A 22,046-nucleotide genomic window follows, 5' to 3' on the forward strand; every position below is an offset into this window, starting at 1 on the left:
AGTATTGAGATTTAGTTTTGGCTAGGAATTCATTTACTTATATTTTCCTATTGGCACATAAAATAAAATTTGTACAACAAATATCAGATGACTTTCTTTCTTTAATTTATTTTATTTTATTATTATTATTTTTTTATTATATTGCTTGGTTTTGCCATACACTGACATGAATCCGCCCCGGGTGTACATGAGTTCCCCTTCCTGAACCCCCCTCCCACCTCCCTCCTCCCCTTATCCTCCCTCTGGGTCATCCCCGTGCACCAGCCCCGAGCATCCTGTATCATGCGAGATGACTTTTATTTTAAAATGTTTAAAATCAGGAAGGGTTAATCTATCGAGATGATTGGCTACTTAATTCAGAATTTCTTTTTTAAATATTTATTTATTTATTTGGCTGGGCTGAGTCAATTGCGGCAAGTGAGACCTTTGATCTTCCTTGCTACCTTCAGCATGAGGAAATTTTACATTCCTTGTGGCAGGCAGGCTCTTTAGTTGCAGCATGTAGGATCCAGTTCTCTGACCAGGGATCAAAACTGGGCCCCCTGCATTGAAAACACGGAGTCTTAACCACCTGACCACCAGGAACGTCCTGAATTCAGAATTTCCTGAATGAAAGTAATGACACAAATTGAAGGAATTGGCAAAGTCAAGTGTATCTGCAGGTATTCACAAGATTATACAATGGAAACAGGATATAGGAGAGCACGTAGAGTTTGTTCCTATGTTTCCAAGCTACTGTGCATGAGTTTTGCATTTTTGTGATAAGTCCAACTGGTGTGTTGCTGAGAAGGTAAGAACTTTCCTGCCTGCGTGCATGCTCAGTCCTGTCTGGCTCTTTGCCACCCCATGGACTATAGCCCACCAGACTCTTCTGCCCATGGAATTATCCAGGTAAGAATAGTAAAGTGGGTTGTAATTTCCTTCTCCAGGCCATCTGCCCTACCCAGGGATCAAACCCACATATCTTACTTCTTCTGCATTGGCAGGAAGATTCTTTACCACTGCACCACAGTAAGAACTCTAGTGTCCACCCAAAAGTGGTCAGGCTATAAATCTCTGCAGTTAAAAGAGAGACCTTTTCCCGCCAATCTACTATATGGCCTTTATAAAGAAATATGACTCCAGAGAAAGATGTGTACATTTGGAAGATAAAAATACAGTTTTACCGGTTTCTTCATTGCCATGGGAAGATATTGGGTGGGCCATCACAAATTTCTGCAGACTCTGAGGCTGTCAGTGGGTGACTAACAATCAGCCCTTCTACACTGCAGCCTTACTGAACCTTTAGTAGCAAATCAGGTAAATGTCACCTAAACTTTACAATGAGGTCAGAGAACATTTATATTTGTTGTTGTTCAGTCACTAAATTGTTTCTGACTCTTTGTGACCCCATGGATTATAGCACGCCAGGCTTCCCTGTCCTTCACTGTCTCCTGGAGTTTGCTCAAACTTATGTCTATTGAGTCGGTGATGACATCCAACCATCTCATCCTCTGTCGCTCCATTGTCCTCCTACCCTCAATCTTTCCCAGCATCAGGGTCTTTTCCAATGAGTCAACTCTTCACATCAGGTGGCCAAAATATTGGAACTTCAGTTTCAGACTTTCCGATGAAGATTTAGTTTTGATTTCTTTTAGGATTGACTGGTTTGATCTCCTTGCTGTCCAAGGGACTCTCAAAAAGTCTTCTCCTGCACCACAGTTTAAAAGCATTGGTTCTTTGACACTCAGTCTTCTTACGGTCCAACTCTCACACCCGTAGGTAACTACTAGCAAAACCATGGCTTTGACTATATGGACCTTTGTTAGCAAAGTGATGTCTCTGTTTTTTAATGCACTGTCTAAGATAGTCATAGCTATTTTTCCAAGGAGCAAGCATCTTTTAATTTTGTGGCTAAAATTTTGGATTTCAATTCAGAATATGAAAAACTCTTTTATTTTATTTTTGATAAACACCATCTTGAACTTATTAGAAATTACTACAGTTAAAGCAATAATCTTTAAATATTGTATGAACATACCAAATATTTAAGAAATTGATTTAACTGGTATCTGACTTTAAATACCATTTTTTACTGTTGTAAGTATAACTCAGAAATGTAGTCATTCCTGTTGCCCCTACACCTAAGAGTGCAATTTAGGGACACACCATATTTTGGTGTGTGTTATCAAAACTGAATAACCTTTTTTCTCTCCTAAGCTGGGAAACAGAAGAAATGCAGAAATCATGCCACCATTTTAGTGTCTCCATTTGTTTTCCAATCTTTTATACTTCCTCATGTATTTCACATATGGTGTTCCATATTTTTTGAAGTAATAGTGCAGGTAACATATATTTATTACAGGTGTTCATGAATAAAACCAAATTAAAAGGTATCAGCTCCTCGATTTTGCAGTAAAATGGTTCCCACCATTGACTTTTCCAAGCAGCTATGACAGTTTGCTTTACATAGTTATTCAACAGCACACACACTTGGAATACAAACAACAGTGGCAAGTGATGCTGCCCCTCGGGCTCTGGAGATGAGAATCACATCTTCATAGTCTCAGCAATGTGTTTGTTAACATATATTTAATAGCAATGCACAGTATTTAATTCTTGTATTTACCCTAGTGAGTTATTACCCCCATTTTCATACAGAATGAAGCTGCCGAAAGTCAACAAGCTGATAAAAAGAGAGCTGACATATAAACTGAGGTCTCAACCTGGTCGGCATAAAAAATTTATTGACCTTTTTCTTATTAAGCTTGTGTTAATAACCAAAGAATGTTAATGCAACTCACTGTGAACACGAGAGATATTCTCATGAAGAAGTTCTGCTTTTCAAAAAGAGCTGTAAATAACATTTAAAAATCATTCTCAAATTTTCCTTCCTAAAATATCTACTTTAATTATGTGATTCAGTTTTCACTGCTTTTCAAGAATGGCATATAATCTGTAGCACATGACTAACTTTTCATAATGCAACATGTTGTTTTTAAGCCAATGCATGTGTACAGATCATGCAAAGCCAATGAAGCTTTACTCTCCTAGAGGGTATATGCTTATCATTATTCCCAAAGCACTTCACTTGTTGTGTATGTATCAGTGCCTCAATAAAGTCTTATTTACTAACAAAATAAGAATTCAAAGTATGAACTGAAAAAGTGTATTCACTATAATTTACCAACAAAATGGCAAACTGCTTCATTTGTAGAGCAAGATTTAAAAACTGAGAGCACTTGACCAAACTTTTTCACACATTTATAAGTAAAGAAAGATTGATCTTGCTATCCCTCCCTCCCCCACCCCCCCAAAAAAGAAAAACACTATAATGGGTTTAGTTTAGATCTAAACTTCAACAGATGCTAGAAGAAGGTACTGCTATCTTCTCAAATAAAAATAACTTCTGGGTTTTCATTAAATATAGTGGTTTAGCAAATGTGAATAAAAACTTATTGAGTTTTGCTGAATATATGACCAAAAAAATCCTAATAAAATTTCAGGATCATAAACAATATTAATTGAAGTCTGCACATTACATTGCATAGAATTAAGTTTTAAAGTGACTTGAATAATTTAACATACTTCCAACTGGAAATAATTCTCTCACAAGTTTGTGAAAGCAAAATATAATACATAGTTCCTTATGTTTCTTTTAAACCATTAAATATGCAAATTCCTTTGATAACTTGCTTTTCCTTCAAGCTATTTATTTCCATATTGTATTGATGCAAATTCACTCAAAATCCAGTTTTCAAGATCTTTGCTAGACTTCCCATTATGATTTTTAAGACCTTATGTTTATGATTAACAATACCCTCTACACTTTTTTGTGTGTGTGCAATTCTATAATTTTACTCACAATCAGTAGTTAGTTCTCATCCACGTTGACTGTATTTAGCATTTTTAAATTGGTGACATGTACATAGGTAAAGAAGTTTGCTGAATCTTCATCTGCATTTCTGGGCAATTACCTACAGAGGCCTATGAGTCATTGCTTATTCCATTAACCCAGACAGGTACATTGAGCCTGGTGTTATTGGGCACATCTAACATTCCCATCTCCTTCATGGCAAATTTCCAAATCTCTTTGAGTGTGTAAGGGGCACACTTGAAGCTCCCTCCATAGACGTGCTTGGTGATATTGATGGTATATTCTCTGGTCCCCACCTCATTGATGGCAGGAAGGCCCTTCTCACCGCCTTTCTTGGCAGGAGCTGTTTTGCCAGGTCCAGTTTGGAAAGGACCCTGCCACTACACTTTCAAACATTTCATTAAACCTTACGTTTTTTGAACCTAATTGAAAGCTGTCAATTTTAGCTCTCACCTTTCTCAATCACTCATCCTATTTAAGAGTGAATAGTTAAAAAGGACCTCCTTGATCCTCAGTGATTTTGTTACTCCATATTTTGATAAAATTATATGTATAAAAATCTCTGCCTTTTACACTGTTTAGTGAGATCCAGCTTCTTATTTGTTCTATCTTTATTTCTGTTGATTTTCAACTAACTAATTCAGTTCAGTTCAGTCGCTCAGTCGTGTCCGACTCTCTGCAACCCCATGAATCACAGCACGCCAGGCCTCCCTGTCCATCACCAACTCCCAGAGTTCACTCAAACTCATGTCCACAGAGTCGGTGATGCCATCCAGCCATCTCATTCTCCGTCGTCCCCTTCTCCTCCCTCCCCCAACCCTTCCCAGCATCAGAGTCTTTTCCAGTGAGTCAACTCGTCGCATGAGGTGGCCAAAGTATTGAAGTTTCAGCTTTAGCATCAGTCCTTCCAATGAACACCCAGGATCGATCTCCCTTAGAATGGACTGGTTGGATCTCCTTGTGGTACAAGGGACTCTCAAGAGTTTTCTCCAACACCACAGTTCAAAAGCATCAATTCTTCGGCGATCAGCTTTCTTCACAGTCCAACTCTCACATCCATACATGACTATGGGAAAAACCATAGCCTTCACTAGATGGACCTTTGTTGGCAAAGTAATGTCTCTGCTTTTTAATATATTATCAAGGTTGGTCATAACTTTCCTTTCAAGGAGTAAGTGTCTTTTAATTTCATGGCTGCAATCAGCATCTGCAGTGATTTTGGAGCCCAAAAAAATAAAGTCTGACACTGTTTCCACTGTTTTTCCATCTATTTCCCATGAAGTGATGGGACCAGAAGCCATGATCTTTGTTTTCTGAATGTTGAGCTTCAAGCCAACCTTTTCACTCTCCTCTTTCACTTTCATCAAGAGGCACTGCATTCCTTAAAGACTTGTCATTTGGTTCAAGTTTTCATTTGCACATCAAAATGAATTTTTATCCATTTTTTATCCTGGCCTCCCTACTTTATAACCCATACATCTCCAGATTTTTTTCCGCTCTGCACACTCTTCAGCACCTTTCTCCACATACCTTGCTATCACCTGAAAATCTATTTCTGAGATCACTGAGTCAGATAATGTAGGCTTTTCTACTCTAAATACTTCAGTACTTTCATCAAATATATCCTTTCATATCATTACAATTTCCACCAGATGGACCACTGTACTTTTTCCTATTTTTCAGTCACCTCTTCACTTCCCTACCTATGGTCTATAATTTTAACAAAATCTTATCAATGGCCCCAAGTCTCCTCCTCATTATTTACCCATCCTATTCACCTGGATACCTGACTGAATTCAAGTACCAGTCAACAGGTTTCTAAGGGTGTCTTGCCTTAGGCCTTCTCCTGTTCTAATTTTCCTCTTCTAATATAATTAGAATAGCAATATTAATTATTGTGAAATGCAAATCTGATCACATTTTTTTCTACTTAAAACGCGTTGTCTTTTTATCACTTTTAGCATAAAGTTTAGAATTTTATGTGGCTTAAAAATACCTTTATGACAGGAACTTCATTAACCTTGCAGATGCATCTTTTGTGGGCGACTTTCTTCATTTCTTTCTTTGTCCTTAAGCCCTTTTTGTTTGTGCCTCCCCATACCTATTATTCTGTTTTGATTTATCTTTGCTTCCCTAGTTCAAATTTGTCCTTTAAAACTAAACCATCAGATCTTTTAGAGAGACGAGCTGTAGCTATTTACCCTGAATTTCACTCCATAGATACCTCTGTGGTAAGATTATGTAACACTGGGTACAACCCCTCTCACTTTCAAAGGTATCTTCTTGCCACTGGAGGGTAAGTTTCTTGAACATATAGACCTATTCATCTTGATCAACACTGTATCTTTACCACATAGACTAATACTTCGCATAGTATAGGTGCTTCTATTACATGGTTAATGAAGGTTAATTTACTACTAATACCACAAAATAGTGATCTAAGAACAACCACAAAATAAATGACTTACCTTTGAAAATGTTGAAATTGGAGATATGAGACTTAATATATGCAAGGTAAGTACACATAATGATTTTTTATAATTATAGAACCACTTGGGAAGAATTATTAGTATTGATATATTTAACACATTCATCTGTTGTTTATCAATATTTTTTAGTTTATATCTATGTTTCTTAATTTTTGATCAAAGTGAGTTACGTTTTTTCTCAGTATTCTTATGGAATTATCTAATGTTAAGCCCTAATGGAAAGTATAATACTATGGCTTTATTCAATCTCATTTATCCCTAGACAAATGTAGATCTTAAGGATGACTCCATGTGAACCCTCCTAAAGTTTGACTGCTATCCCTGAAGTAGCAGAAATGTAGATGCCTTCTAAATATCTTCTATTCCTTCCATTTTAGAAATAAGCTTCTAATTTTATTTAATAAAGCAATATTTCCAGCCAGAAGAGTACATTTCCTAGTCTCTATTGTAGCTAAATATGGTCATGTTAACTAAATTATGGACAGTGATGTTTAAAAGAGACATTATCTGATGGAATCCTGCTCAGTTGGTTAGGAAGTACAAATTGGGCTATTTTCTGTTTTTCCCTTTCCCTTCTTCATAAAATGAGCACATGTCAATGATAGCTGTACCAACTATCTTAGATTATGGATTGAGTTTGAGGATAGAAATAACATTTCACAAATGTGAAACAGATGATGGAAAGAGCTTAAGTCCCTTTAAATTCAGCAAGATTGAAAGACTCAAAAGAATAGCCTAATTAGGTTGAAAATGATTTATTGCCACAATTTCCACATCCTCAGAAATTTTTCTGTGTGGCAAAAGTTATCTGAAAATTACATACTCCATATATGATCACAAGTAAGATTATGTATTAAAAGTCTCAAAATTAAAAGAATTTGTGTGACATTTGGAAATTACCAACCACAAATCCATCAATTTTATCATCTTAACATAGAACTGGCTATACTCTGCCTTCAGTGCTTCTTTGGTATCTGTTTCTTCAATTCAAATTGTAATCATTGGGCTTGGTATAATTGAACTTCTCACTGCTGCTTTGAGATAGTCTTGCTGACTCTTCTCTATATCCCCAGTTTTGATAGTTGTTTACTTATATGTTTTATAACCTTGTTTGTTTTCATCATTTAATAAACCCTGTTTACCCCTCAGCTTCTACCAATCCATTCCATATCTGGCATGGTTACACCAATTTACACATAAATATCACTTTATTTTCCTAGACTCCAAAATCACTACAGATAGTAACTGCAGCCATGAAATTAAAAGATGCTTGCTACTTTGAAGAAAAGCTATGACCAGCCTAGACAGCATATTAAAAAGCAGAGGCATTACTTTGCCAACAAAGGTCTGTCTAGTAAAAGTTATGTCTTTTCAAGTAGTCACGTATGGATGTGAGTGTTGAATTATAAATAAAGCTGAGCACCAAAGAATTGATGCTTTTGAACTGTGGTGTTGGAGAACACTCTTGAGAGTCCCTTGGACAGCAAGGAGATCCAACCAGTCCATCCTAAAGGAAATCAGTCCTGAATATTCATTGGGAGGACTGATGCTGAAGCTCCAATTCTTTGGCCACCTGATGAGAAGAACTGACTCATTGGAAAAGACCCTGATGCTGGGAAAGGTTGAAGGCAGGAGCAGAAGGGGACAACAGAGGATGAGATGGTTGGATGGCATCACTGACTCAATGGACTTGAGTTTGAGCAAGCTCCAGGATTTGGTGATGGACATGGAAGCCTGGAATGTTGCAGTCCATGGGATCACAGAGTCAGACACAACTGAGCGACTGAATTGATTGACTGACACATTGAAAAACAAACTCCGTAACTCATAGGCCTTTCCATTCTATCCGCAGCTCTCTTATGATGGTGTCAAACCTATCTCAAACATTCACTCTTCTACTCATACCTGGAAGCATAACTTGGCATTACTAGTTAGAGCAATATTTTCATAAATCCAGTGCCACCGTATTTTGACTACCTCTTCCCGGTTTTGAAGCTCATTCACTCTACTATTCCCAAATTCAACATTCTCTCAATCCATTAAGAAATTCAATCCATTCATCTTATAACCCTATAATTAATACACACTCACATGATTTCTTCTTTCCATTTCATACCTTGCAACAGAGATCACTTTAAAACACAAGCCAATCAATCCTCTGCTACTGCTCTCTGCTTTGTCCACACTTTTCCAGTCACATTGACTGCTGTGCTATTTTCAAATAGGCTAGGGACAGCCCTGCTTTAAAGCCTTTGTGGCTGCTTTTCTGGTCTACTCGCCATATAATTACTTAACTGAGCCACTTACCTCTTCAGATCAAATTTTTGCTTAACTCATCTTCTCGATTAATATTTTTTATATATAAATCTTTCTGCCTTTTGCTCTAGTCCCTCCTCAACTTTTACTCATCCTTTTCTTTCCACTTTTTCTTTTTTTCTACCTGACAATGTAATTTCACAATAAGGAGTTCATGATCTGAGCCACAGTCAGCTCCTGGTCTTGTTTTCGCTAACTGTATACAGCTTCTCCATCTTTGGTTGCAAAGAATATAATCAATCTGATTTCGGTGTTGACCATCTGGTGATGTCCATGTGTAGAGTCTTCTCTTGTTTTGTTGGAAGAGGGTGTTTGCTATGACCAGTGCATTCTCTTGACAAAACTCTATTAGCCTTTGCCCTGCTTCATTCCGTGCTCCAAGGCCAAATTTGCCTGTTACTCCAGGTGTTTCTTGACTTCCTACTTTTCCATTCCAGTCCCCTAGAATGAAAAGGACATCTTTTTTAGGTGTTAGTTCTAAAAGGTCTTGTAGGTCTTCATAGAACCGATTAACTTCGGCTTCTTCAGCATTACTGGTTGGCGCATAGGCCTGGATTACTGTAATATTGAATGGTTTGCCTTGGAAACGAACAGAAATCATTCTGTCATTTTTAAGATTGCATCCAAGTACTGCATTTCGGACTCTTTTGTTGACCATGATGGCTACTCCATTTCTTCTAAGGGATTCCTGCCCACAGTAGTAGATATAATGGTCATCCGAGTTAAATTCACCCATTCCAGTCCATTTTCATTCACTGATTCCTAGAATGTCTATGTTCACTCTTGCCATCTCCTGTTTGACCACTTCCAATTTGCCTTGATTCATTGACCTAACATTCCAGGTTCCCATGCAATACTGCTCTTTACAGCACCGGACCTTGCTTCTATCACTGGTCACATCCACAACTGGGTATTGGTTTTGCTTTTGCTCCATCCCTTCATTCCTTCTAGAGTTATTTCTCCACTGATCTCCAGTAGCATACTGGGCACCTACCGACCTGGGGAATTCCTCATTCAGTAACCTATCATTTTGCCCTTTGTTCATGGGGTTCTCAAGGCAAGTATACTGAAGTGGTTTGCCATTCCCTTCTCCAGTGGACCACATTCGGCTGTGGTCCATGTGATCAGATTGGCTAGTTTCCTGTGATTATGATTTCAGTTCATCTGCCCTCTGATGCCCCCTAGCAATACCTACCGTCTTATTTGGGTTTCTCTTACCTTGGTCGTAGGAAATCTCTTCACAACCGCTCCAGCAAAGTGCAGCCGCTGTACCTTACCTTGGACGAGGGGTATCTCCTCAAGGCCGCCCCTCCTGACCTTGAACACAGAGTAGCTCCTCTCGGCCCTCCTGCGCCCTCGCAGCCACCGCCCGTTGGACGTGGGGTAGCTCCTCTCGGCAACCGGCCCTGGCCTCAGGCGTGGGGTAGCTCCTCACGGCCGCACCTCTTGCATGGTTCATTGCGCCTGGGCTGGCGTCTCTCGCGTTGCGTCTGCGCCTCCAGGGCCGGCGTCTCTCACGTCGCGTCTGCTTCTGTGAAATTCAGACTTAAATTGAAGAAAGTAGGGAAAACCACTAGACCATTCAGATATCACCTCAATCAAAACCCTTATGATTATACAGTGGAAGTGAGAAATAGATTTAAGGGACTAGATCTGATTAATAGAGTGCCCGATGAACTCTGGACGGAGGTTCGTGACATTGTACAGGAGACAGGGACCAAGATCATCCCCATGGAAAAGAAATGCAAAAGAGCAAAATGGCTGACTGAGGAGGCCTTACAAATAGCTGTGAAAAGAAGAGAAGTGAAAAGCAAATGAGAAAGGGAAAGATATAAGCATCTGAATGCAGAGTTCCAAAGAATAGCAAGGAGAGATAAGAAAGCCTTCCTCAGTGATCAATGCAAAGAAACAGAAAAACAACAGAATAGGAAAAACAAGAGACCTCTTCAAGAAAATTAGAGATTCCAAGGGAACATTTCATGCAAAGATGGGCTCAATAAAGGACAGAAATGGTATGGACCTAACAGAAGCAGAAGATATTAAGAAGAGGTGGCAGGAATACACAGAAGAACTGTACAAAAAAGATCTTCACGACCAAGATAGTCACGATAACGTGATCACTGACCTAGAGCCAGACATCTTGGAATGTGAAGTCAATTGGCCTTAGAAAGCATCACTACTAACAAAGCTAGTGGAGGTGATAGAATTCCAGTTGAGCTATTTCAAGTCTTAAAAGATGATGCTGTGAAAGTGCTGCACTCAATATGCCAGCAAATTTGGAAAATTCAGCAGTGGCCACAGGACTGGAAGAGGTCAGTCTTCATTCCAATCCCAAAGAAAGGCAATGCCAAAGAATGCTCAAACTACCGCACAATTGCACTCATCTCACACACTAGTAAGGTCATGCTCAAAATTCTCCAAGCCAGGCTTGAGCAGTATGTAAACCGTGAACTCCCAGATGTTCAAGCAGGTTTTAGAAAAGGCAGAGGCACCAGAGATCAAATTGCCAACATCCGCTGGATCATGGAAAAAGCAAGAGAGTTCCAGAAAAACATCTATTTCTGCTTCATTGACTATGCCAAAGCCTTTGACTGTGTGGATCACAATAAACTGTGGAACATTCTGAAAGAGATGGGAATCCCAGACCACCTGACCTGCCTCTTGAGAAACCTGTATGCAGGTCAGGAAGCAACAGTCAGAACTGTACATGGAACAACAGACTGGTTCCAAATAGGAAAATGAGTACGTCAAGGTTGTATATTGTCACCTTGCTTATTTAACTTATATGCAGAGTACATCATGAGGAACGCTGGGCTGGAAGAAGCACAAGCTGGAATCAAGATTGCTGGGAGAAATATCAATAACCTCAGATATGCAGATGACACTACCCTTATGGCAGAAAGTGAAGAGGAACTCAAAAGCCTCTTGATGAAAGTGAAAGAGGAGAGTGAAAAGGTTGGCTTGAAGCTCAACATTCAGAAAACAGAGATCATGGCATCTGGTCCCATCCCTTCATGGGAAATAGATGGAAAAACAGTGGAAACAGTGTCAGACTTTATTTTTTTGGGCTCCAAAATCACTGCAGATGCTGATTGCAGCCAGGAAATTAAAAGACGCTTACTCCTTGGAAGGAAAGTTTTGACCAACCTTGATAGTATATTAAAAAGCAGAGACATTACTTTGCCAACCAAGGTCCGTCTAGTCAAGGCAATGGTTTTTCCCGTGGTCATGTATGGATGTGCGAGTTGGACTGTGAAGAAGGCTGATCGCCGAAGAATCGATGCTTTTGAACTGTGGTGTTGGAGAAGACTCTTGAGAGTCCCTTATACTGCAAGGAGATTCAATCAGTCTATTCTAAAGGAGATCAATCCTGGATGTTCATTGGAGGGACTGTTGCTAAAGCTGAAACTCCAATACTTTGGCCACCTCATGCGACGAGTTGACTCACTGGAAAAGACTCTGATGCTGGGAAAGGTTGGGGGCGGGAGGAGAAGGGGACGACCGAGAATGTGATGGCTGGATGGCATCACCGACTCTGTGGAAGTGGGTTTGAGTGTACTCCGGCAGTTGTTGATGGACAGGGAGGCCTGGCGTGCTGTGATTCATGGGGTCGCGGAGAGTCGGACACGACTGAGCGACTGAACTGAACTGAACTGATGTTGTATTAAATTAGCACAAACTTAATGGCTGAAAATAGAATAAATTGATCATTTTATTCTATAGGTAGGGTTTCAATATAGAGGCTTCTGGGAACAATTAAAATGTTCAATAGAAATTGGTAAAGGCAAGGAAACAGATTCTCCTCTGGACCTTCCAGAAAAGAACACTGCCCTGTTGACATTTTGATTAACTATTTTAGGTGACATTAGTTTCTTATTATGAATATGATGCTTTATTTTATGGCATTCCTTTTCATACTAAAATTTCTCTTTTAGCATTTATTGTAGTGTGAATCTGCTAAGAATTCATTAAGCTTTCATTTATGTTGAAGTATCTTTGTTTTATTTTCTGATTTAAAATATATTGCTACATGTAGAATCGTGAACTTACAGGTTTTTGTAAAAAATCTTAGTTTCTATTACATTTTATTTGCCCTGTCGTTTTGCTAAGAAGTCATCTTTCATATTATTGCTCCTTTTTGTTTAATGTAAGTTTTTTCCCTTTCCCCTGCACTCATTTTTTATTTCTATTTTAATTTTCAGCAATTTGACTATAGTAGGTCTAGATATGGTTTTCCCTTTTTTTATTCTGCTGGGTTTTGCAAAACTTCTTGTGTTTGGTATGTTTTCAACAAATTTGAGAACATTTTGAGCAGTGTTTCCACAAAAGCTTTTAACTCCCATTCTCAGCTCATTGCAATTAGATCATTTAACTGAAATTAGACTGAAAGAAATCACCAGTTAGTGTCTATATATTATATCCATCTAATGCTCTTTATTATTATTATTATTTCCTAAATCTTTTTGGCTATAACTGCCACTGTTGGCTATTTATTTCTTTCAAATATCCCATTCTACTTATATGACTTGTGAGAGATCACTTTTTCCTGGTTCTCCTCTAATCTTTGAAATGTGTATTTGCTAGTTCTACTATTATTATTCTTTCTTATTATTAGTTTTAAATGGTTACATTGCCTAGACCTCATTCCTTTTCTCATATTCATTTCTTGTTATGAGTATTTTCTAGGTGATTTCTGACAAATTTTATCTTTGATCTTGAATTTTCCTGAAGATTTACCATCATATCCAACTTGCATTAAAACACTGCAAGCAAATAAAGCTGAAGTCATTATTTGCAATTCTCTATGTCTTTTTTGGTGGCACATCCATTCTTCTAATCACCCAAGCCAATGATTTTGGTGATCTTTCTACATACATTTTGTTTCTCATTGCTATCCATTCTGATCAGTCATCAAGTCCTGCCAATTCTATCCCCTATTCCTATTGAGTAGCTTAATTCAAGTCCTTGTCAAAGTGAATTTACCCATTTTAAAAGATCTGGATTTATTTTCTATTCTCAGTCCTGTAATTAGCTGTCAAGGAATTGTACCCATTTCAAAATACAAATTGAGTCTCTCCTTTCACAGTTTTAAGTCATTAAACATTTCTTCATAATCTGAAAGACACTAAACCAGCTGTCCAGTCTGGAATAAATGTCATTAATAATAAGCCTCTGTATACCTCTCCAATTCTAAATCTTCATGCTTCTATAATTTATTATTGTTATGTGTTATGTAACCCTGAACATGCTGTACTATACTTTCCCTGCTGTCCAGAATTAGTTTTTTTAGCTGTTTACCCAGTAACTTTTTCTTTCTCCAAAGCAAGTTATGTCACCCACACTATGAAACTTCTTTTAACTAAGTTATTCATTCTTTTTCTTATTTTGCTTCACATTTGTACAGAATAATATATTTTCATTTTCCAGCCTAATAATATTAGTTTATATCTGTGTGAGTGCATGTGTGCTAAGTTGCTTCAGTCCTGTCCAACTCTTTGCTAGCCCATGGACTGTAGCCCATAAGATTCCTCTGTCCATGGGATTCTCCAGGCAAGAATACTGGAGAGGGTTGCCATGTCCTCCTCCAGGGGATCTTCCCGACCAGAGGATTGAAACTGGGTCTCTTAAATCTACCTGAACTGACAGGTGGCTTCTTTACCACTAGCACCACCCGAGAAGCACTTTATATCTGTGTTCTCTCTTATATTTCCTTCCTTTCATATTGTGTCAACAGTAATTAGTAGAGCTCTTGGCTTATGACAGAAACATAATATTAGTTTTCTATTCTTTTTTAAGCTTTCATTCTTTTTCTTTATTTTCTTTTCTCTGCTCTCTTTTTCCTTTTCAGAAGAAAACTTTATTTTAGTCTTGCTTTCACTCCCACAACAATATTCTAATAGTACAAAATGAATAAAAGATGTATTTACCTGTATATAAAAATACACATTTTAACTGAGTGATATTTTATTCCTTAAAATAATGATTGTGTAAAGTAAGTTATGATCAATGACTTAAATATTTCCAAACAATGAACAATTATAGAGTATATAATACTTAATGCTCTTTTATTCAAGTGCTTAATTTAATCTTGAGAACTTAATAAGAATTTTATATTTTTTTCTCACTTTCAAAAATATTTCCAAAAAAGTTTATGGACGATACAATGAACTTGTGTGAGCTTATTTTAAGTTCTTCAATCTGGGGAAATTACTAAGGTAATTAACCAAAGTATTATTGATATTCAGTAATTTCTGAAGTTTATTGCCATCATTCAATATCAAGAATGATGTTTATGAAGATATTTAAGACATATGAAGATATTTATTTAAATGATGCGGAGCTTAAAAATATGTACTAAAGGTTAATACAGGCATCTATATCTTTACAGTTTAGTTAGGAATCAAGTTCTTGCAAACGTCGTGATTTATCTTTCCTTTAAAATGGAAATATTCATTTTCTCTAAACTTTACTTACTAAATATATTTAAGTTTAAAAACTATGATGTGGAATAAAATAATGTACTTTTTCTTACCCACTTCTGTAAAAAATGAAGACATAAATATGGTCAATGAAATTTCATAAAGGTTTCATAGATACCATGTACTTTTTTCTGATTAATCATTTTACCTTCTAAGTATGACATTTGCATTAAGAAATACATTTTTCTTCCCTACATATTTCCTTCATGTCATAAAAATCTCAGAGATGATAATTCTCTTTTTTTATCTTGTTTCAGAATGTCCACCTGGAGGGAGGTTTTTCTCCTCCAGACATATACTGAGATAGTCAAGAAAATAATTGGTTATTGGAATATAGCAAATATTTATTTTTCAGAAGCAAGAGAGGAAATGCAATAACGTTCATTATTACCATGAAAAAATTACACATAAGCTTCTAAATATAACTACCTCATAGATATAGACATACACAGAGAAAGCAGGGGGGTGAGATGGAGGTCTGTTTCCTCTGACTAAAAAACATAATGTAGTTGGCTTGAATACCTGTAATTGATTTCAAAATGAATGTTATATGAATATGTCAATGGTTTTCTTTTTTCATTAATACTCAATTTCAGTACTAATCATTGAGAATAAAACATGATCCTCTACACAGAAAACCCTAAAGACTCTACCAGAAAATTACTAGAGCTAACCAATGAATACAGTAAAGTTGCAGGATATAAAATCAACACACAGAAATCCCTTGCATTCTTATACACTAATAATGAGAAAATAGAAAGAGAAATTAAGGAAACAATTCCATTCACCATTGCAACAAAAAGAATAAAATACTTAGGAATATATCTACCTAAAGAAACAAAAGACCTATATATATATATAAAACTATAAAACACTGGTGAAAGAAATCAGAGAGGACATTAATAGATGAAGAAATATACCGTGTCCACGAATTGGAAGAATAAATATTGTGAAAATGAATATATTATCCAAACTAATATATAAGTTCAATGCAATCCCTATCAAGCTAAAAACGGTGTTTTTCACAGAGCTAGAACAAATAATTTCACAATTTGTATAGAAATACAAAAAACCTTGAATAGCCAAAGCAATCTTGAGAAAGAAGAATGGAACAGGAGGAATCAACCTTCCGGACTTCAGGCTCTACTACAAAGCCACAATCATCAAGAGAGTACGGTACTGGCATAAAGACAGAAATATAGATCAATGGAACAAAATAGAAAGCCCAGAGATAAATCCATGCACCTATGGACACCTTATCTTTGACAAGGGAGGCAAGAATATTCAACAGAGAAAAGGCAATCTCTTTAACAAGTGGTGCTGGGAAAACTGGTCAACCACTTGTAAAAGAATGAAACTAGAACACTTCCTAACACCATACACAAAAATAAACACAAAATGGATTAAAGATCTAAATGTAAGACCAGAAACTATAAAACTCCTAGAGGAGAACATAGGCAAAATACTCTCCGACATAAATCACAGCAGGATCCTCTATGACCCACCTCCCAGAATATTGGAAATAGCAAATTAAACAAATGGGACCTAATTAAAATTAAAAGCTTCTGCACAGCAAAGGAAACTATAAGCAAGGTGAAAGGACAGCCTTCAGAATGGGAGAAAATAATAGCAAATGAAGCAACTGACACAGGATTAATCTCAAAAATATACAAGCAAACCTGCAGCTCAATTCCAGAAAAATAAATGACCCAATCAGAAAATGGGCCAAATAACTAAACAGACATTTCTCCAAAGAAGGCATACAGATGGCTAACAAACACATGAAAAGATGTTCAACATCACTCATAATCAGAGAAATGCAAATCAAAACCACAATGAGGTACCATTTCACGCCAGCCAGAATGGTTGTTATCCAAAAGTCTACAAGCAGTAAATGCTGGAGAGGGTGTGGAGAAAAGGGAACCTTCTTACACTGTTGGTGGGAATGCAAACTAGTTCAGCCACTATGGAAAACAGTGTGGAGATTCCTTAAAAAACTGGAAATAGAACTGCCATATGACCCAGCAATCGCACTCCTTGGCATACACACCAAGGAAACCAGAATTGAAAGAGACACATGTACTCCAATGTTCATTGCAACACTGTTTATAATAGCCAGGACATGGAAGAAACCTAGATGTCCATCTGCAGACGAATGGATAAGAAACTATGGTACATATACACAATGGAGTATTACTCAGCCATTAAAAAGAATGCATTTGAATCATTTCTAATGAGGTGGATGAAACTAGAGCCTATTATACAGAGTGAAGTAAGCCAGAAAGAAAAACACCAATACAGTATATTAACGCATATATACGGAATTTAGAAAGATGATAACGATAAACCTGTATGCAAGACAGCAAAAGAGACACAGATGTATAGAACAGTCTGTTGGACTCTGTGGGAGAGGACGAGGGTGGAATGATTTGGGAGAATGGCGTTGAAACATGCATATTATCATATGTGAAATGAATCGCCAGTCCAAGTTCGATGCATGATACAATATGCTCGGGGCTGGTGTACTGGGATGAACCAGAGGGATAGGATGGGGAGGGGGATGGGGAGGGAGATGGGTAGGGGGTTTAAGATGGGGAACATATGTACACCCAGGGTAGATTCATGTCAATGTATGGCAAAACCAATACAATAATGTAAAGTAATTAACCTCCAATTAAAATAAATAAATTAAAAATTAAAAAAAAATTTATGTGAAACGAATCACTAGTTCAGGGTCAATGCATGTTATAGGATGCTCGGGGCTGGCATGCGGGGATGACCCAGAGGGAGGATAAAGGGAGGAGGGAGGTGGGAGGGGGGTTCAGGAGGGGGAACTTATGTAAACCCGGGGCAAATTCATATCAATGTATGACAAAACCAACCAATATAATATTGTAAAATAATTTGCCTCCAATAAAAAATAAATTAATTACCTAAAAAAAATAAAAATAAAAAAAATACTTATTAAACAAATGAATGACAGAAAAAAAATTTTAATCTCATATTAAAATAAAAACATATATAAATGCATTTATATACAAAAAATAAGAATAAATAAGAGAATTGTGTGACTTTAAAATGTTAGATTCGTTTTCAGTGTTAATTATCTAAACTTTATCACAGTCACAAAATCAGTGATATTTCAGTCCTTGAAATTACTATTATTTGGAGATAATGTGAATAATAGCATCCCTCTATAAAGCTATCATCTTGTTTGATTTTGGTTAAATCCTAATTGGAGGAGAGGAGCAAGAATTTATTTGCATTATTTCCAATATAAATTACTTGTATCTAGTTCACAGTGAAAATAAAGTAATATTTATTTAACCCATTGGTAATTTTGTGCATTAAAAGGCTAAAAGTAAAATCAATAGGTAATTACATTCCCAATCCTTTTTCTCTCTAACCAGGAAAGTGTGTATTTAATTTGTGCGTTTTGTTTGTCTCTTTTACCGACTAACATCCTATGTTTTACATTATATTCCATTATTTTCCCAGTTAAAATGCTTAGAAAACTTGCCGCAAGAAACAAAATGCAAAACAAAAGTAACGATTGCATTAAATGCACATTAAATCATTCTAATTACTTTTACAAATAACAATAATCCCAGAAATTGTCTCTTTAAAATGAAAGGGAAAAATATCTAGTTGAGAAGAACAAAATCCACAGTAAGTAATGATAGAATCAACTATACATTAAAGCTTAAATTAGGAAGCAACTGTTAGAACTGGACATGGAACAACAGACTGGTTCCAAATAGGAAAAGGTGTACGTCAAGGTTGTATATTGTCACCTTGCTTATTTAACTTATATGCAGAGTACATCATGAGGAACGCTGGGCTGGAAGAAGCACAAGCTGGAATCAAGATTGCCGGGAGAAATATCAATAACCTCAGATATGCAGATGACACTACCCTTATGGCAGAAAGTGAAGAGGAACTCAAAAGCCTCTTGATGAAAGTGAAAGAGGAGAGTGAAAAGGTTGGCTTGAAGCTCAACATTCAGAAAACAAAGATCATGGCATCTGGTCCCATCACTTCATGGGAAATAGATGGAAAAACAGTGGAAACAGTGTCAGACTTTATTTTTTTGGGCTCCAAAATCACTGCAGATGCTGATTGCAGCCATGAAATTAAAAGACGCTTGCTCCTTGGAAGGAAAGTTATGACCAACCTTGATAGTATATTAAAAAGCAGAGACATTACTTTGCCAACCAAGGTCCGTCTAGTCAAGGCAATGGTTTCTCCCGTGGTCATGTATGGATGTGAGAGTTGGACTGTGAAGAAGGCTGACCGCCGAAGAATCGATGCTTTTGAACTGTGGTGTTGGAGAAGACTCTTGAGACTCCCTTATACTGCAAGGAGATCCAACCAGTCCATTCTGGAGGAGATCAATCCTGGATGTTCATTGGAGGGACTGATGCTAAAGCTGAAACTGCAATACTTTGGCCACCTCATGCGACGAGTTGACTCACTGGAAAAGACTCTGATGCTGGGAAAGGTTGGGGGCGGGAGGAGAAGGGGACGGCGGAGAATGAGATGGCTGGATGGCATCACGGACTCTGTGGACATGAGTTTGAGTGAACTCCGGGAGTTGGTGATGGACAGGGAGGCCTGGCGTGCTGTGATTCATGGGGTCGCGGAGAGTCGGACACGACTGAGCGACTGAACTGAACTGAACTGAACTGAACTTGCTAAAGAAGTATCTGATAACCTTTTTGTTTAGGTAAACATTTGGTGGCTTATGCAGGGACTAGAGATGATCTCATTAGACTCCTGGACTGGTAAGCAGGCAACTGCAATACTACAATTGAACCCATTGCGTTCACTGCTTTTCTTGCCAATCCTAGAGTTTGAAACTATGTCTCCCTTCTGGGTTCAAACTTATAACCTCTTTGCCTTTTAAGTTCTTCAGGCTTTATTTGGGATCTCCCTTAAGGGTCTATTCTTTATAGGTAAGGTCTTGTTCTGTTGGGAAGTAGTCATTTGTCATTTTGGTCTGAATTAGAGATAAACCTTTTTCAACAAGAGCTGGCTGAGTTGCCATTGATAAATTCCTTTAGAAATAGCAGGTGCTTTATTGAAACCATGTCAGTTGAGCCTTGGCCTATTCATTTGCAATAGGGACTGTTCTCTGGAAAGTAGGTGAAAAGTATTTTACCTGGCTGCCCCAGGACCAAGCTGCTTCCTTAGAACTGTCTGATAGTAGCTCACAGACTGTTTGAGCTGCAGGATGTTTGAGTCGTAAGATGTTGAACTGAGCTGTTTGAACTTCATGCAAATTATTCTTTTGCTGTAGAGAAAAATTCATGAAAAATGGGATCCCAGTTACCTAAATATTTCTTAGATAACTGTAAGGACTCTGGATGATTTTATGTTTAAAGATTTCTAACTAAAAGGACATACCGGACCTTTTGGAATGCCAATTGCTGTTATGGAGAACTTTTGATATCCACAAACTTAATTTTCTTAAAACAAAATTGAAATACAATAGCTCAAAATTTTCCGGAACTCAGTGGAATGCTTATTTTGATTGGCATTTTGAGGCTTCCCAACTTCATCAAAAGCATAAAATCGCCACATTGTAAAATAAATAAATATATAAATAGATGAACTCATTCAAAGAAACAATTGTAGACAGATAAAATTGTTCACAAGAACTCAAGCTCTTCTTCCTTGCCTTCTCTTTCTCAGGCTTCACCTCTGAACCCATCAAGTCTCTGTGCTGGTTCCTCATGGCCGGACTATGGCTCCAGCTCCAGTTTCCTTATTCCCTTCTGTACCGCCTACATCTCAACTCTACCCTCAGGCCCCCTTAATAATATTTCGTCAAATTTCCAGTGTTCCCTCAAACTTGGTACACATTCTTTTCCCCTGAACTTGTCACAGCCAGTCCTTTTAAAACTAAGTCTGAGCATCTAGAGTATGAATATTTAATTTCTTATATTCTCTGGACTAAAGCTGAGAATAAAGCTGAACCGTGAGCCATAGTAAAACTGTTTTCCAAAGTAACCAAGTTTCCTCACAGATTTGCTGAAGAAGAATTTAATAGTCATTCAAACATTTTACCTTGTTTCTCTGACATCTATCAGCTTGTTCATATGAAGGCCTGGGCCAACATTGGATAAATAATACCAATTGAGAAAATCTTGAAAAGTTACTAGAATCACAATTAGAAGTCAAGCCAGCCTGGTAACTTATAGATGAGGCTTCAGAAAATGCTGGGCACATTACTGAACAATTCCTAGGACTTTAACAAAGCCTGTTGCTTAGAACAAACTTCAGACTCTTACACAAAAATGTGGCTCACTTGTGCATGATTATTGCAATTGACTTCAGAATCTTTTTTTTTTTTTTTTCATCACATCAAGAGGCTTGAGGGATCTCAGTTCTCTGACAAGAAATTGAATCTGAGACATGGCAATGAAAGCCCAGAATCTAATCACTAGGCAACCAAGAAACTCTCAACTTCAGAATACTTTTAGAGAAAATTCTGGTCTTCCTTCAGATGTTGACCCATTCAAATAGTTTTTTAAATTTATGCTTTTGAATTGGCTAAATCAGAACTTTTCCCTTCTAGTAAGAAGAACCAGGATGAAATTGGAAACTATGACCATACTAGATTTAGTTAATCTGGAAAATCACCTCTTAGCACACTTACAGTTCAGTTCTATCACTTAGTCGTGTCCAACTCTGTGATTCCATGGACTGCAGCAGGCCAGGCTCCCGTATCCATCACCAACTCCCGGAACTTGCTCAAATTCACGTCCATCGAGTCAGTGATGCACACTTAAGAGTCATCTGTAAGGAAGATCACCAAAGTGTGTATGTAGTCTTCAACTCCACCAACTGAAGGCCCCCAAATGAATTAAAACTCTTCCAATTTATCCTATTATTGCAAAGAGC

The 22,046-nt window shown here is 37.4% G+C and overlaps 1 pseudogene; it reads right to left on the minus strand.

Annotated features, from left to right (window-relative positions):
- Positions 1–3,853: 3,853 nt before the first annotated feature.
- LOC148775877 (large ribosomal subunit protein eL31 pseudogene) lies at positions 3,854–20,877 on the minus strand (annotated as a pseudogene).
- Positions 20,878–22,046: the final 1,169 nt, after the last annotated feature.

Source organism: Moschus berezovskii, chromosome 13, assembly GCF_049115385.1.
Source record: "Moschus berezovskii isolate FMDL1 chromosome 13, NW_MosBer_1.0, whole genome shotgun sequence".
NCBI classification, from domain to species: Eukaryota; Metazoa; Chordata; class Mammalia; order Artiodactyla; family Moschidae; genus Moschus; species Moschus berezovskii.